Source organism: Mytilus californianus, unplaced genomic scaffold (assembly GCF_021869535.1).
Source record: "Mytilus californianus isolate M0D057914Y unplaced genomic scaffold, xbMytCali1.0.p SCAF_11, whole genome shotgun sequence".
Lineage (NCBI taxonomy): Eukaryota > Metazoa > Mollusca > Bivalvia > Mytilida > Mytilidae > Mytilus > Mytilus californianus.
Window position 1 is genome coordinate 58,253,742 of NW_026262593.1, and position 13,233 is coordinate 58,266,974.

General features: G+C 32.5%; 1 protein-coding gene across 1 annotated transcript in view; it reads left to right on the plus strand.

Annotated features, from left to right (window-relative positions):
- The first annotated feature begins 1,230 nt into the window (after positions 1-1,230).
- LOC127720411 (D-glucuronyl C5-epimerase-like) overlaps positions 1,231-13,233 on the plus strand; it is a 95,192-nt gene continuing 83,189 nt past the window's right edge. Inside the window, exon 1 of the mRNA XM_052226988.1 lies at positions 1,231-1,545. The gene's annotated coding sequence lies outside the window, so the exon portion shown is untranslated. The remainder of the gene's footprint in view (positions 1,546-13,233) is intronic.

The following is a 13,233-nucleotide window of genomic DNA, read 5'->3' on the forward strand; positions in this document are numbered from 1 at the left end:
TCACATGCTTAATACAAATGTAACAGTAGCGTAAGATATTTATTTTGCCCACACATGTCGTGTGTACAGAAGAAATGTAAAAAAAAAACAACTACAGAAGCACATCACTTAAATCTGTCATTACGTGTACTGCATATATATTGTATATATTTATAGCGAATTTCTAAGATTAAAAATAGGATGGTTACTATTATTACTATCTATTACTACAAATTCATCTTCGATGTTATTTCTGAGAAAGACAAATTGGTATCTCTGTGCAATACAAATATGAAGCTTGCCTAAGAATCCATGGATACGTTTTACGCTGTCTTTGAAGATGTTCAACAAAAGTCTTACGACATCATCCGAAAATAATTTTATCTGAATAGTTGCTCATACATGTACTTGGATATGTCACAAGTTGAAAGACATTCCTTAATTGGTACGAGAAATACTGTACGCTTGGTTGTAGAAGTCAAATGATAGTTTTTAATTGTTTTTTAATAATTTTATGGGCATATTTTTCGTATGGATATATTAAAAACTGAAGATAATGTATCCATATGTTAATCTTTTTGTTCACTTTAAACAAAGTAATATTAACATAGCAAGATATCAAAATAAATGGTATTAAATGGTATTCATGTGAAATTGAATTGATCATTAAAATAAAACTTAATCCATAAAATATAATCTCAACTAATGCTATCATGCTTGTTTTCGCATATATATCGCTAGTTGATAAAAGTTTGAAATATATACGGATTATAATCTGTCATAAAACCACAGCATCATACCAAAACTTTAAATTGATATTACTTTAAAATGTAGGTTTTGAATAAGCTCGATCCACGGGAGTGGGTATATCATCGCTACATACAATTACAGAAAAATGAAAAGATATTTCAATCACTAGCGGAATGAAATAGAACGCGTTAAATAACAAGTTGTTAAGGGTTAGAAATACTTTAACACTTTCAATTCAAAACGTTGGACCTCTTTTCTCACTTCACTCTCGAATTTTCTTTTTAAAACTTACTTTTTTTGTCAAAACTTTTTCGTTGTGTCTTTGTCCGTTGTATGATATATAAGCAAACGTAGATAGAAGTCTACGTGCAGCAGATGATTAAATTATGAAAAGATTTTACACTATATGGACATCTTCTACACGTTTATTATCATAATGATATCTACCATCTTAATCAAGCGTAAAGATGATCATAGACCCATTACAATGAATTTATTACTTGTAAGGATTAAATCTATACAACTATTGGGGATGTTTCGCCAATCACAGCACACGGATGATTTTAAACCTCCTCTTTCCATTCATTGAAATAACTTGAGCTTTTTGACCACTTGTCACTGTTTTGAAGCTTTTTGACTATAGAATACAGCCGAGGCTATAGTTGACAACGGACTTTAGCTCATGTAAACATTTATTATAGTTTGTTAGAGTGCATTTTTGTCAATATTGTTACTGTGAGAGATAGACGGAAGTAAAAATAGTTGACATTTTTTCAATACATTGTTGAATACTTACTAAGGATTACTTTGTTAACGGTAAGTTTTCATATATATATATATATGCATCATGCTTCATATCGTATTACTCTAGCAAATACCATGGAAATAGTGTGCCTACTTAATAACTCTTATATATAATGGCATAACATGTTTGTTTGCGTGTATAAACAAGTCATTTATATGTATTTTTAATTCTTTAACCCATATCACAGAGTGCTACAATTGCAGTCGCAAAATAAAAACTTAGGGTGTTATTTATAATTTTATATGAATTCATTTTTCAGTATTTAATGGATTGTATCTAAAACAGTGATTTGTAGAATTTTCTGTGAATATAACAGGTCTGTTTGAGCGCAGTAAATGTTTCGTTTATTTGGTTTCAAGTGATGAAAAAGTATCATAAAAAGTCTTCGTGCTTACTTTAATCTAATTTGTCGCACCATCAATCGCTTAATTAAATATATTTCTAACAATACGCAGTTAATTCCAATGTAAAAAAAAAACAGAGCTGCGTGTGTGTTTGTGAAGCAAGGTTATATTTTTGAAACTTCTGTTAAAGCACATTAAAAGCAATCTCAAACAATTAACGAAGTGATAATGGTGTTCATTGCATGATTGATTGCATAATGTCTGCTAAGAAGTGAGATCTGAATAGGATTAAATGGGAGAACCTTACTCGAAATAAATCAAATAACTGAAGACACAACTTCTATACATAAATTACACCTATGTGCTACCAGGACGTCTTTTCAATATTGAAATCATTTATAAACGATATTGATGCATATTGAAATAAATCAGCATGCATTTAAGGGATTAAGAAAGCTTATTATTTCCATGTTTCTCCGTAAATCACTTTTAATATTTAGTTGGTAAAGTCTGGCATCTTATCAACTAAATAGTCTTTAATATATTATGACATAATTGTGAATTCATACATTTCAGTGCATTTCAATGCATATTTTCTAATAAGAACCAACTCACTGCAGCTGAATGCAGTTTTTAAACATTATCAAAGTTACGCTTTAACGAATGAATGCAAAAGCCGCATAATCTGTTTCCACGTAAATTGAGTGACAAAGGGTATACCATGCAGTTATTTCCAATGAAATCTGGAATATGTTTTGTAGCATTCAAATTTCATATTAAAAAGTATAATATTTTGCAAATTACTGCTGTTGCTTTACGTATTTACACATATGAATTAAAGAATTCTGGTTTTGTTCGTTATTTAAGGCTGTTGAAGGCGGTCTGAATGTATATGCATCTTCAAAAGTTAGTGACCTTGACAAATTGTTTTTACTATATTGCAATGCAAATTTCATATTGAAAAGTATAATATTTTGTTCTATGAATTCTGGTTTTGTTCGTTATTTAAGGCTGTTGAAGGCGGTCTGAATATGTATGCAACTTCAACAGTTAGTGACCATGACAAGTTGTTTTACTACATTGCAATGCAAATTATATATTGAAAAGTATAATATTTTGAATATTACCACTGGTGTTGTATATACGTATTTACATATGAATGAAAGAATTCTGGTTTTGTTCATTATTTAAGGCTGTTATAGACGGTCGTCTGAATATGATTGAATATGCAATTTCAAACGTTGGTGACCTTGACAAATTGTTTTGACTCTTTTCAATTTATTGAATTTCCGATTGTCTCCAGATTTAATTTACATGGGCTCTTAGTCCGGATTTGACAGTTTCTTGATTATTCAGACATTCTGTCCTGTTACCCATCAATCATTCGGAGAAAGATTTATCAATAACATTGAATAGAACATGCACGGGTTAATGGTAGATTATTGTTTTGTTAACGAGTATATGGCGTCAACAGCAAAATTGTCAATGAAATACTTTGCAAATAGTTAACATACGATAAGAAAAGATTCTTCAGCGTACGATGATAATTATATTGTCTTTTATATATAGGATAGTTTTTGCTGTCTTATCAGTGACTTATACCCCCACAACTCCTTCGAGTCTTCTCTAGTTTTTTTGGTCTGTTTGGATGCTGTATTGTTGACTTGTACACCACATCTCCTTCGAGTCTTCCCTTGTTATTTTGTGCTGTTTGGATGCTGTCATGTTGACTTGTACGCCACATCTCCTTCGAGTCTTCCCTTGTTATTTTGTGCTGTTTGGATGCTGTCATGTTGACTTGTACGCCACATCCCCTTCGAGTCTTCCCTTGTTATTTTGTGCTGTTTGGATGCTGTCATGTTGACTTGTACACAACATCTCCTTCGAGTCTTCTCTAGTTTTTTGTGCTGTATGGATGCTGTCATGTTGACTTGTACACAACATCTCCTTCGAGTCTTCTCTAGTTTTTTGTGCTGTATGGATGCTATCTGCAGTGATCGGGAAGGACGTGCGCCTTGCGCCAATTGCGCTTATCGACCAGAAATGGCGCATAGAGTGACAATTGTAAGCGCCCGCGTGGCGCATGATATTTTTCACTTCGTTTTGAAACGTTGAGATATCGTCAAATGGATTTCCGATAGTATTTCGTGCCGCCATGTGTGAGTACACAACTGTGTAGTGTTTACTCCAATGATAGGAGTACCTATATATTTTTGGGACGTCTCGGGTGTTTTCCTATGGTAATAATAGCAACATGCGGTATGACTGATTACCCCAAAAACGTAATTAACCATCATTCATGATATAATTTTTTATAAACAACTTTAAATTTGTGAAAATTGGCTAGTACAGGCGAGAATTCTTCTCTTATTATAATCTTTTAAGTAAGCTTACTATTATTTCGATTGAAAAACCCAAAAGCCTTTTTATGAATAGCATATTATTTGTCTCCATAAAAGGGGCTTAACTATCCTTGTCTTTTTTTTTTTGGTCTTTGGCTCGTTTTGACATTTTGTAAACATGCCTTCTGCGAATTGTTGTTGTGTCTTATCAATTAACGTTGCTCTCTACTGTTATTCTTGTCATCGTGATGAAGTAATAATAATACAAGTGCAGAGGAAATGCCAGAAACTTCCTCTAATACGGAACGTCTGGAATAAGTATGGTATCGACGTAGACCCAAATTTAATGTAAAAAAAAAAACCATGAACATGAACAAGGGAACAGTACCAGTTTTAACATTGTAAATAAAGGTTATCGTAAATATTGCCCGGTTTGGAAGAAGTTATTGTATTTTCATTGAAATTGAAATTACAAAATCACAGGAACAATATTCATGATATTAATTAGAATCATACTTGTAAGTACAGTGAAATATACCCTTTTTTTATTTTTTGTTTTTATTGTAAACGAATGGCCCACTCATTTGACAACATGGCCCATTAATTCTAAAAATGGCCCATTGAATTTATTTTTGGGGGGTCCTGGGCCCATAGAGAAAAAATCCTTCCAGATCACTGCTATCTTATTGACTTGTGCTCCACATCTTCTTTTATTCAGACTTTTAAATACTATCATCTTACAAAGGCAGTAAGTGTTATACGTGTTTTTTTATGCAGCTCATATTCAGAGTAAAATTTATCAGAATATAATATTTCATTTGTTTGTTTTTTCAAAAAGTACTTTATGGATCTATTGCTTCTTTTATACAATAGCATTATAAGATAAATGTTACATAATAGGGGTTTACAAGACAAAATCCACGGGTTATACCGTATGATGACACGTATTTAATATTGACTCCAATCCATCGTTACAGTGTTTCGGAGCAGTGCTTATTGCTTATTCCATTAGTAGCTGATTTCTACATTATTCAATCTGCACAATTTCATTGTTATTAAGTAAGGTAGCATACTTTTGTAAAACAGAGGCGAATGATATCAAAAGGGACAACTCTTCAGTCGAAAATAAACTAACAACGCAATGGCAAAAAAAAAAAGCGAAAAAGACCGAAAGACAAACAACATTATACAAATCACAACATAGAAACATAGAAAACTAAAGACTGAGCAACACGAAACCCCACCAAAAACCAGGGGGCTCTCATGTGCTCTAGGATAATCAGACCCTGCTCCACAGGTGGTACCCATCGTTTTGCTTATGTTAGTACAAACCCGGTGATAAGTCTATTTGAGTAGGTCACATTTGAGGAAAAGAGGACGGGATTGTGGTTACGACAATCGAAACATATCCGTTGTCATCTGTGAAACAGATATTCCATAAAGGTCAACCAACTCGTGATGACTCTTGTAATTCATATATGCTTAAAAAATTTTATCGGGATTGTCAATATCTTATTTGAAAATATTAATATAAAAGTAAAAGAAGATGTGGTGTATGGGTCAATAACGCAACCCAACGACAACCAAAAACCTTAAAGATTTCTAGCGTCAACATTCTTGAGAGTGCGGATGGGGGTTTACAAAATAGAGAATAATGGGGGGTGGGGTGGGGGGGTGGGGGTGGGGGGAATAAAAAGAATAGAGAAAAATAGACCAAAAAATATAAAGAATAAAGAAAAATGGGCAAAAAGTATAAAGAATATAGAAAAATGGCCTAAAACTTTAAAGAATACAGAAATGAACGACCCCATCCAGACCCTCATACTCGGTCTTCAACAATTGATAAGGAAAATACAATACTAAGTATGTTAAGCTATGAATTGCCCCGAGTGAATCTTATGATTGATTGATTGTTGTTGGATTAACTACCAGTGGTAAATATTGCATGCATGTTGAGTACGAGAACAGAAAAATAAAAAAAAATAAAAAAAATAGCCAGGACCTGTAAAAGGTGTCGTCCGGGATGAAGGACGGGAAATTTGGACTATTACTGGAAAATGAGGGTACATTGGATAGAGACAGAAATGTCACCTTGCAACAGGCCGCTTAAAGACCTATCAAAGAGTTTTTTCAAGGGTTCTAATCGTGCAGGGAGTGTGGCACTCTCTCTACACGAGGCATCGGATTTTACTTGCCTATTCTGACCGGACGTGGCTGCGTATTTATACATCCCGCTCAGCCAAACGGATGTCCAACTTTGGTGTGGGTTTTACTGCCGGTCGGAAGGAGAACACAAGTGACCATATTGCTATTCCCTAGTCATCTTTTTTGCGGGGAAAGGGGAAGGGAGGGGGGGTGTCGAAGAATATTAAAAACCACCCTAAAGGACAAACACCTTTATGTATAACTAAATATAACCAATTGTGAAGTTCCTAACTTCGGAGAGACAATTGTATATGTGAATGGATCAAATTTGTTCGTTTAAGTTGGTAAGAATATAAAAGGAGACTTGGATGGGGTATATATAATGAAACAGCAACCCATTTACACCAAAGAATAACAAACAAGAGTATAACTACGTGTTTATATCAAATTTAAACATACATAAACTTATTACAAGTGATAATTGCTTGAGAGAACCGCCATAACTTTTTGGTAAGGTAAAAAGGCAAATTACAAATGTGATGTCTTTATTCATGTTTAATACCATGTAAAACTGCAATTTAAAGTACGTTGTTAGATCTCTATACACAAAAATAATCATAGATGTGTTAAATATATAAATTTTCCATTAAATATGTTTTATGTTTTAATAGGTTCAATTATAACTGTATTGATATTGGCATCTCAAAATGATCCAATAACAATTGTACCATTAATATTGCACCTATTTGATTGTTATGAATATATATATATATATATTGATCTGGATGAAATTGATGTCTTAAACAGTATCAAACTGTCACGAATTTTACAACATACAAGAGAAAAGTCATGGGTTCATGACTTACAACAAAGTAACTTTTTTGTGAATTGTCAGAAAAAGGGAGGGGGTGGGGTACCAATAAAAAATAAAAAATCATAAGTCGAATAAGAACAGACGACACGATTATCAAAGAAAAACAACGAAAAGTCCCGAAAACACTACACAGAAAACTAAAGATTGAGCAACAAAAACTCCACCTTAAACTGGATTCTTTGCAGAAGGTCCGTTTTTCCAGCTCCACTTGTGATAACCGCCTCTATAAATGCCGTCTCAAAATGTCAAGACCTTCCAAGAAGAAGCAAAACAAAAGAGAATATAACATGACCATGATAAATCAAACTTATATAAAAAAAGAATCATAAAAAAATTAAAAAGCCAAAATTGGTTTAAAAACAAGTGTTCTTTAATGGTAAAAGCTCTTGCTCTAAATGTAACAGTGAAACAAAAACTTGTACTCATTTTCTAAAAAAAAAATACTGTCGAAAGTTCGTTATCTCATTACAATTCGCTATGTCCTGGTTTGAAATAAATAACTATAAAGTACTTTTGACAAAGATTCATATTGCCTGAGATACATTGACAGGTATTTTGTCGAGGTACGTGAGCCACTGTTTCTGAGGCGACAGCGAGTAAAAAAGTCATCAAAGTGACGGGGCTTAAAATTTAAGTTTTCCAAACGCGAGTTTCTTCTACATGAGACTCGTCAGTGGGAACTCCAAACAGTTAGGTAACATCTATGGCAAGCCGTTTTACTAGTTATTCTTACTTCAAGATCTCTAATAAACTTTTTAGTTTATAAGCTATCTGATATAGTTTATAAGATATCTTATATAGTTTATAAGATATCTTATATAGTTTATAAGATATCTTATATACTTTATCTCATATCTAATATTTTGATAATGATGTTTTCTCGGGGTAACAATCTGCTCTCTAATACCTCTCAGCTATGTACTATTTACATAATGTTCCTTGTTAGTAATCAGATAACTGTTTTGTCAGCAAATAATCTTAAAACAGAAAAGGTTACGTAGTATTATATTAAATCAATTTCCTATATATGAGCTTTCGAATCATCTGCAATGACATTGTTACTTTAAGCTCATGAGATAATATTTTCATTTATTTATTTATTTAATCTCTGTCTATATTCTACGGTGACTTCCAAAATCAAATTAACTATAAATCGGTTTATCAGGATCACGTAAAATCGTCGTTTCTGTGTCATCAAAGCACAAATGGTAGTATCTTGATGAGGGTGGTAAAGGGGGAGGGGGTGCTTGCACGGAAAAAACGTGAAATAAGACATAATTTCACGTTGAACGTGAAATAATTTCTGTCATGGACGTTGCACGAAAAATAAAGACTTTGATGTGAACCTTTTGTGACTGAGTCACTGCCTTCTTGTATATATAAACTCTCTGTTTTACTTGTTATTCCCGATTTAGTATACACATTTATGATATAAATGATTTACGGCTTTTAAAAAAGTATTTCTTGACGATCCCTGCCAAGTAATTGAATTTTATTTGAAAAATACCGAGCACGCAAAATAAGCATTTGAAAATCACGATGCACGTAAAATTAAATAAGCAGAACACGTTGAACGAGGCACCTGTCTTGCACGACTGAACGTCAAATAAAAAAGTAAAAACACGTTGAACGTGAAATAAAAAACGGCGATCACGTTGCACGAAAATAACCCTTTACCACCCTCCTTGATCTGCCTACTCAAGTTTGAAAATAAGCTTCAATCCTAAATCATTAAAGTGAGCGACTCAGTTTCCGTATATCGATTATGTCTATCGAAACCATCTTACATTGCATTACAAGAGCGAGAAAAAAAACTATGTTTAGTTTCTTTGATGAGCAAAAAGTACAGATTTCAAGTCCTTATATGTAATATAATATCTGACTCGTTTTGGATAACATTCACAACATTTAAGAATCATTTGATCTTTCAATATTTACAGGTATCTGTGATGTCTTCGCGAACCTATCATTAAAACAAACGACAACATCTTTATATAAAGAGAAAGTACACATACAGTCATTATAGTAATACATATTTTTGATTCGTCATTCTCCAATCAAATTCGTAACTCGTTGATATTTCTCATATATATATATATATATAAGTTGATGGCAGCAAGGACTCGATTCATGTTTCCTATTCTTATAATTACTCACATCTACCTAAGTTGGTCTCTGGGGTAGAGTTGTCTCATTAGCAATCATACCACATCTTCTTATTTTTATATTGAAATCTTAGAAATTCAATAAAATGTCAAAGAGTAAAAATAGTTTTTAGGATTTTATATAACAAAACCACCAGGACCAAAGATTGATTTCATTTGTTTTTTTTTTACTTTACATATTGGATTCTTCCTGTATAACCTTTATATAAAATTTGCCAATCATTGATCTTTATGATATCTACTGGTATCAATTATGTCATCGGGAACATTTTATAGTGTAATACCCACAGTAACTGCGATACTTATCACAAGACTATCGGTGTATTACAACAATGTAAAAACATATATTATCACGGAGATCAATCGTCTGGAATGTGACTTCTAGATGTGACCTCATGATTCCATGGTGGTAAAACATCATCATTCACAGGTAGATCTACCTACACCTGGGAGGTACTTTAAAGGATTGGAGACGTTCTTCTAACTGTTTCATCTAAGTGCAGCTAAGAGGTTCTTCGATGGGTTATTTGTATCGACATGCATCTTAGAGGTTTTTTCAAATAGTGTGATCTACTAACACCATTGATTTTCTTAAAAGGTTTAATCTGCCACCATCTAATAGGTTGATCAGAGAGTTATACCAATACCTAACAGGTTCAAGTGGTCGAATTAAGAAACACTGGGAGACGTAATTCGTTCCGACTTATATTCCTCAATATTAAAACAATCACCCTCGTTTGCTTGCATGCAATTATCTTTTTCGTTCGGAATTTACTCTAGTGAGTACGAAACTTTAAGGAGAAAGTATATAACTGATCGGAAATGCTATATTAACGAAGATATCAGCAAATATTGCATTTTTATTTTACAAAGAAATCTACATGAATAATATGATAATATATTAAATATTAGCATAATTATTGCTGAAATATAAAAAAAACAGGTTTTGTTCTGAAATAAACATTTTAATATAAAAATTTCGAAAGTTTAAATGAGAATAGCCGACATTATGATAGTCTTCATCGTAAATCCTTTAATATCTCCTCTAGAAAATATAAAACATCTCATAGTACAAAATCTAACAACTGACTAAATCTGTCATTTAAATACATTTAAAATAAATCCATTTTCGGCAGTGCTTTAGACAGACATTTATTTCTCCCCTTGCTTTCTTAAATACTCTGGAATTTAACCAATTATTATTATTATTTCTACCTCCCTTTCAGTTTACCCTATTCAAACGGCTCCATCAGTCTAATTGTTCTTGATTTACATTTATCATGAAGAATCTCATCTTTTAAAGGGACCACCGAAACAGATTATCAACAATACGTTGCGTGCATTGTGCAATAAAAAGATTAATCATTAAGATAATTTTATTTACATACAGAAAATAGATTATGAATAGTGAATTTGAAAGCAATAAGTACCGAAAAGAATACACCAATAGCACATTTTATTTAACAATGAAAACATTCCTGACCCTTGAAACACCCATGAACATTCGTCATTTACTAATGAAATATAAGACAAAATAACAAGGTGGGCATTTTGTAAAAAAAAACGCAGATATGTTTCTTCTTCCTCCATATCGAAAATACACATGATGCAATAAACACTCACCTTTTGACCTTCTGGGCGATCTGAAAAGCAATCGCCGATGGTCTATTGTCAAATTTTGTAGAGTCGAGATAATAATTTGTAAAATACAAAAGGTTTAAACCTGTTGGTGTTCAGAAATGTGTGCATACCTTTGGAGGGTGGTCATTCAATGCACCCTATTAGAGTAATCCCATTAAATCAACACTTGAAAGCAGATTCTCTGTTACTATCATTATATAGTCAGTCCATGTAATCTGTCTATTGTTACGTTTGCATATTTGGATCTCCACTTTATCATTACATTTTGTCCTCTGTTTACACAATGTACCCATCTGACCATCTGTTAAGACGACAGTGTCATTGTAATTTGAAATTAAGCTTGTTAGGAAGTAATGTAACATTTGAGGATTTTATTCCTTCATAAATACACAATATCATGTTCACACTACTATTTAGATAAAGAAAAAGAAAAGATGATAGTACCTTACAGAAGTAGCAAGCAATGTATTTGACTCCTATTTTTGTTTTCTCTTTACTTTTTTTAAGTTATCATTTAAAGACCCACTCTTATACCATCTTTATTATCGTATATCTATTTTGCACACCTGTGTATTTCCCAAAGGACTATACATAACGATTCTTGCCCTCCCTTTTAATTGGCATCAGGTGACCAAGCGTCTATTCAATTTACCATGATCAACACAAAAACATGCCGAACCGTTCTAATATAAATTCCCACCGGTCGAAGTTGTACTTTCTGGTTTCCAGTTCGGATAAAGTTTAGTTTAGTAATATAGTAGAACTAAGTTCGTGGTCATTTTATTTAGAAACTAAAAGAGAGGCGAAAGATACCAAAGGGACATTCAACCTCATGAGTCGTAAATAAATGACAATACCATGACAACAAAAAAAAGACAAACAACAGTTTACAAAACACAAAGAAAACCTAAGATTGAGAAACACGAACCCCATCAACTTTTAACTCCCTCTGGCAACTCGACCTTAGATGGATTTGGCTAATATCTTAAGGTCCTTTTTGGTCATATAGCTCTTCAAATGTTTCGGTTCTTATACATCTTTGGTATTCAAATATCCGGCGTTGAGCGTTCTTGATGAAGGTAAATCCAGAAAAGCGCTTCAGGCGCTTAAAAAGTATAAAGTGTTGTTTTCATTTTTATATCTCACTCTGTTTATGAATTATAATCCTAATACTCATCATATGTTGAAGTCTTTCCAAACTTAATAATATCTTAGAATCATAAAACAAGCTCATAAGGCTGGACCATTTTTTGAAATATTTAATTTAAAAATTTTATTCTTCTTCCTTTGTCCTGTCCCTTTTTACATGTCTTTGTTGATGATCATGGCGACGTTTACTTACCACCTACTAAACCTACTTTCATTAAGATAGTACACTTTCACTCCTAATGCTTCCATTTCAATAATTTAAGTCTATCGCCGTGCCTTGTTGAGAAAAAAACCTTTCTGACGTTAGTCACGCGAAATAATGTGATAAAGGAAGCACGATGTCTTCTTCTTGTTTTTCGTTAATCAAAATGCATTTCCATCATTTGTTTGTAGAATAACATTTGTAAGTCAAATGTGTTTTGTCTCAGTCAATAAGTATTGTAACAATCCAAAACAAATTTCCATAACCTTACAATTATTTTCCATTTACAATAAAATCCTTTTCCTATAATCACTAATAAACAATCAGGAAAGGCATTAGATAAAAGTATTTTATTGATGATTTCCTTCATCAAAATTCACAATAAATGGACACTCATGACTTCACTAAAATATCCAATACTTTTTGATTTCCTTCAATTGGAACAGATAATGAGCTATTGTCTGGAACAGTTTTTTTTATGGTGATGGAAATATGCACTAGTCTTACGAAAATCGTAATCGGTTTTCTTTCAAGCCAAAACTTTACTAAATAAATTAATATAACTATTTATTTGATTGTTGACAGAGGAAGGCTTTCTAGTGTTTTTCTTATTTGATTTTGGGGGAAAACTTCCAATCCAAATTATAAGATTAGTACAAATCGATATGTTTTGTTCGGCATTTGTTGTTTATATTCTGTTTCTTTCCTTCTATTGATTTTTATGCATGATTGTTTTTTTTTATAATGATTTATGTGAATATCATTTATTTGTTTCTATAGTAACTTTTGTGAAACCATTGGTGTTGGCACCATTCTATCAAATTTAGTGATGTTTTC